This window comes from Lampris incognitus, chromosome 7 (assembly GCF_029633865.1).
Source record: "Lampris incognitus isolate fLamInc1 chromosome 7, fLamInc1.hap2, whole genome shotgun sequence".
Lineage (NCBI taxonomy): Eukaryota > Metazoa > Chordata > Actinopteri > Lampriformes > Lampridae > Lampris > Lampris incognitus.
In genome coordinates, this window is record NC_079217.1 from 6934377 (window position 1) to 6940164 (window position 5788).

The following is a 5788-nucleotide window of genomic DNA, read 5'->3' on the forward strand; positions in this document are numbered from 1 at the left end:
CACAGAGGACAACCTGGACTGGGATGATCCCCAAGGTTGGACAACCCCGGGGTTCGAACCCAGGGCCTTCTTGCTGTGAGGCAACAACGCTAACCACTGTGCCATCGTGCCACCCAATACTAGGAATCTTAAAATTAGAATAATTTCATAGAGACCACACTAATCCTTGCTTGAGGTAGCCCATCATATGTATCTGATGATGAGGTTTTCTACTGCTTGTTGTGTGTTTTCCAGGTGCAGACTGAAACAGTAATTCAGGCTGGGAATTTGACTCCATCCCATTTCACCCTGACCAGGCAGCTAATTTTGTAGGCTAACCCTATTTGATGATGCAATGGGTACCAGACTAGTTATACATTTGGCCACTATGTTCATCCGGGGGGGGGAATTTATCTAGATTGCAAAATGCAAAAATTTGGGACTGACCAACAAGTAGCCTATCTGAATGCTGAGTTTTCAAGGTATGCTATGGCTATGGGTGCACCCTCAAAAACTCACTAGAAATACAGCAGTCATAGCACATATGAATGTACAACTGTACAAGGCTAGACACACAAAAGAATTAGCTTACACTTTTTAAAGGGAGAATGAGATACAGAGTTAGCTCAAATGTTCAAATGATTATCTTTATATTCATGCATCAAGCGTATCAAAAAACTTCACACACACACATTCATTATATGTGTGTGTGTGTGTGTGTGTGTGTGTGTGTTTTAGCTAGTGTTTCTAAGTGACCTCTGGTCCCTCACTGGCAAATATGTTGCTTATTTTGCAGCGTTTAGCTGTGTCTGTGGCAAGGGACTCTTTTTTTTATCCTCTCCCACTCTGTTCCACCTTTCCTTTTCTTCTGACCATCCATTTTGCCGGGCGACTTGTCTAAAACGTCATCGGAAGGGGAGCAGGTAGACGGTTGCTATGTGCAGTGGTGCGGAGAGATGTGATGATGTCATTTTTGACACTGTGGCGAGAGTGAGAGTCGCGCCCGATGTGTGGCTTCTGAGAGGTCCGTCAACTCTTTCCTGCTTGCTTTATTATTGCTGGTACAGCTGACTGTTCACGGCAGGCCAAAACAACCCTCAGGCCCTTTTTCAATGTGGTTACAGAGTCCAATGCATGACGGACAAACCTGCAGTCTGTCCGCCCCATGACAGTGCACATGTAGCTCTTGCCTGAGGTGTTGAGCTTGACTATGGTCACGGAGTCTTCTCTTCCTTTCCTCGAGGTGATATTTAGTCCTGTTCTCCTCAGCCAGCTGCACTCCTTGGTGATAGATACTGTACCAGGCAGAGTGGTTTGCAGCTGTTGCCTCAAAGGAGTTAGGTTCAATCCCATATTTCTTCAAGGAGATCTCGAGTCGGTCCTCTAAGCCCCTCTTTTTGCCCTTCAGCAGAACACTGGCCCATCTTTAGTTGCCCATAGAGGATCTTTGGAGAAAGTCCGTCTTCTGGCATCCTGGCCCTGTCACCTTAGATGATGGTAAGTGATAGTGGCTTCTTCTCAGTTTTCCTTTCCTTTCCATATGTGGAGTCGCATAATGCCTGGTAGACCGTGACTTTGATTGAGCAGTGAGGGTTTCAATTGTTTAGAGCCCGGTTCCTAAGAAATCCAAAAGAGGATGAGACTTGTTTGATACAGTACTGGATTTCCTGGTCAATACTGTAGTCATTTGAGAGGATGCTGAGAAGGTATTTGAAATGTGGTACAATGGTAGGTGAGTGAGTGTGGTGTGTCAGAGTGGGAGAACACGAGCTCTTCAGGTGGGGAAGTGGTTGACCACAGACACAGGACCTACAATATATCTTTATTATGCTTACCTTCAGGCCCATTCTGTTGTAGAGCTTTAAAGCAGCCATGAAGCTGGAGTAGAAGTGATGAGCAGGTTGACCCACAACCCGCTGGTCCGGCGGATTTGGGGAGCTTACTAGAAAATATCACAGGTTCGGGCAGGCGGGTCAAAAAGTGACAAAGCAGCATTCCCAGCAAGTTATAAATAACTTACAGAAACACTGCATGCAATAGGCTAGGCTGTGCATTACTAGTCCACATTGTCCTCCCCCGTAATACATAAACACACACACAAACACACGCAAGCAGCTTTCTCATCAATTTGCAATCGTGGTTTTGGTCAATGCATAGAGCATTGGTTCCCGGGAACACCAAGGGGGTCACGAGAAAAGTTCCGGGGGTCGACCAGATAGTTGTGGAGAAAACAAGCACGGAACGATCCAAGCCCACGGCACAGCTGATGTGAAAAACAGGTGTACTATCTCTTTAAATGCTGTGTTGTCACTGCATAATAGGCGGCGCGCTCTGCGCTGGCCCTCAGTATACTTCAAGACTTCTTTGAGAGAGCGATACAGCACTGAACATCTGTACGTTTAGAAGATAATACTGATCATTCTTCATACCAGGATCAGCATGAAAAAAACATTGCAGGCATTGAATGTTGCAGAAATCGAGCATAAACCATCGTCACTGTAGCCAGGTGGTAAATTCCATGTACCCTGTGTACATATGTTCAGTATAAAAAAAGAGAATAGATGTTGTTTTTGCTTAACTATGTACTAGGGAAGAGGTATTTACAGTTATTGTTATGTTAAAATATAATTCATATGTACGAACTATTTAAAAAAAAGGTAAGATTGTAGCTAAGGGAACAACAGAGATCATAAAAAGGGTTAACTCTTAGCTGTTACAATCTGGTGCCACTAGAGGGCGAGATTGGGGAATTCCTTCTTGTGCTCAGGGGATTCTGGTCCTTTTCCGGTTGCGTAAGCTGAGAGATGCAGGCGAAATGCATTCTGAGTCCATCTAATGAAATCCATGGGTAAATATGCCTTAGTGATGCATCTCTCGATCTAATATTATAGTGTGGAGGTTAATAGTTGTATCCTGTGTAGTAGTTTGACTGATGTTTTGTTTTAAGGTGCAAATAGCGCGATGAATGTCACTGTTTGAGGCAGTCCAAACGTGATTAGCAAGCTAACCGAGCCTACAGTATAGCCTCCTTAGCTAATTATGTATTTGGTTAAGTTGCACAAATGTTTCCTTAAATGTATCTTTATTTCATGTAGACATTATGATTTTTGTACAAAGCCAGAAGCTCAACTCGGGGGGTCTCTCTGAAGGGAAATGGAATGTGAGTGTGCTTCAAGTGTTCCTGTTGAGTTGAATTCTCACATTTTTCCTGGTTGCTAGTGGGATTAGAGGGCATGTATTGTGGCAGGATGAGGAAAAAAACACAGGAGACGAAGGCGAGTTTGCTGTTTATTCCTCAGCTCCGAAACCAAACTACAGCAGGAACAACCCTGCACCAGCAAGCCCGGGGATGTAAACCACGCCCCCAGCTCACAGTCCTGCTGGGTGAGAGGCATAGCCCCTAGTGTCCGCCGCAGTATGTTTGTTTTGTACATTTTCGTGTGTTTTCTTTTAGTGATAAGCCCACTGCCGTATTTTGATTTGTTTTTGAGGTTTCTTTTGTATTTGTTTTTCATTAAATCTTTCTGCCTAATCCATAAAGGCGGAAGTTAATTGCTCAATTCAATTTAGAGCGATAACACCAAAAGAAAGAAAGAAAGAAAGAACCTCAAAAGTAGTGATCGTGTCCTGTGTGGTACCTATTTCCACAGGTTACATCACCTTTAAAAATGCATCATAAGGGCGTCCGGGTAGCGTAGCGGTCTATTCCGTTGCCTACCAACACAGGGATCGCCGGTTCGAATCCCCGTGTTACCTCCGGCTTGGTCGGGCGTCCCTACAGACACAATTGGCAGTGTCTGCGGGTGGGAAGCTGAATGTGGGTATGTGTCCTGGTCGTTGCACTAGCGCCTCCTCTGGTCGGCCCGGGGAGGGGGAACTGGGGGAAATGGCATGATCCTTCCATGCGCTACGTCCCCCTGGCGAAACTCCTCACTGTCAGGTGAAAAGATGGAGCTGGTGACTCCTCATGTGTCGGAGGAGGCATGTGGTAGTTTGCAGCCCTCCCCGGATCGGCAGAGGGGGCGGAGCAGCGACCGGGACGGCTCGGAAGAGTGGGGTGATTGGCCAAGTACAATTGGGGAGAAAAAAGAAGGGGAGAAAAACACATCATAAAAATGAATAACTCATTGTCATATGATTCACCTGAAGCCATACAGCAATAACAGCTTCCGCATAAATAATAGGGATGTTGTGTTGCTGTTAAGCCCACTGAGGCAAATTTGTAATTTGTGATATTGGGCTATACAAATAAAATTGATTTTGATTTGATCTATTTTAAGCGTCAGCTTCTTAAGAGGACCCTGCGATCCAGCGGTCTTGGCGGCTACTGTGCGTGGAGGAACGGTTGTCGAGAAAATCAAAGGACAGCGAGGACATCAGCAGACTATTAGCAGGGGCAGTCCAGAATAACAAGGCTAATGATGATATATCAAAGACTGAAGCAATGATGCAAGTTGGACTCGCGAGTTACAGCAATCGAAGGACAGCGGGGACAACAGCGGACTAATAGCAGGTGCATTCCAGAACAACAAGGTGACTGTTTCATTCTGTTCTGCCCTTTACTTAACCCTACAGAATGGACGGTTAAAGCTTTACTTGCTTACTTCTTACTTTATTAACATAAACCCTTCAATCATGCAGTTCCGCTACTTTCAGCTCTAGCCAGCATCACTTAGAGTCTGTGTCACACTCTTAATTGCTCCCCGGAACCACAAACTAGGAATAACAATCCTATTGTTATATCGTTTCTTTTTTTTTCTTCTTCTTTGAAGTAAAGTCCCTTAGTCAACATATAATTTGCTATAAGCGGTCCATATTATCAATAAACAAAAAAAAAATTATGTTATCAACGCATCAGTGAATAAATCAATCAACATATAACTAAATTTATACTCTAACATTATACTCTGTATTCTTATTATAATTATTAACAACAGTATCAACTCAAATATCAATAACCAAAAATTTTAAGAAACAAACTGTGTGTAAACATTCCACTTCCACATCTCTCTTAGCTTCTTTTCTTGTTTTTATTTATTTATTTATTTATTTTACTCTTGAGTATTACGCCATACTCAACATTCCACTTTCCTCAGTCCTTACAAGAAAGAGTGCGAAACCATTACTCGGTAAAGTCCTTTAGGTAGCACGGTCTGTTAACCTGTCAAACAGACCTGGTGGTGACAGGGTGTTGGTCCCCTGCTTGATTCTGCTTTACGACAACAGTCCCTGTTTGTGCAGGTGCCGTAGCTGGTTTGCCGTGGTTGCATCGGAGGTGACGGCGATTCCTCCTTAGGACACCTGCTGACTCCAGCTCTACCTCGTACGATCTGTGGCACACTGCTTGTATCACCTTTGCCCCTCCCCAGACCTTATGTGGTTCAAAAGGTTGAACTCTCAGGGTCCAAGTCCTTCGCTGTGCTGTTGTAGTATTTCTCCTGTCTTTATTGTGCATCAGTCCTTGTGTGCTGTCCGTTATCCTTTCCCGCTCTCCCGTTGCGGCATTCAGTTAGTCGGTAGACTCTAAACCAATCGGCTCTACGCATAAATGTAGTCCTCTTAACTTCCGGTTTCTACTGCAGCGGTCGTACCAGTTTCCTGTTGGTTGGCGCGTGCTATTGAGATGGCATATTTTTTGCGATGCCTGCAAGCTTTACTATGGATAAATGTCAGCGTCAACGACATGCACAGAATTGTCGACAAATTTTCACCTGCACCTACCGGCAAAACAGGGGAAAACTTTCAAGTTCAGGTTACGTCCACAATTATGAGGACGAGTACCCTAGCTCTCATAACTGCAGGTGAAAGT

The 5788-nt window shown here is 44.4% G+C and overlaps 1 protein-coding gene across 1 annotated transcript in view; it reads left to right on the plus strand.

Annotated features, from left to right (window-relative positions):
• The first annotated feature begins 312 nt into the window (after window positions 1-312).
• The window catches only part of lrfn1 (leucine rich repeat and fibronectin type III domain containing 1), a 156065-nt gene continuing 150589 nt past the window's right edge, over window positions 313-5788 (plus strand). Inside the window, exon 1 of the mRNA XM_056283617.1 lies at window positions 313-338. The gene's annotated coding sequence lies outside the window, so the exon portion shown is untranslated. The remainder of the gene's footprint in view (window positions 339-5788) is intronic.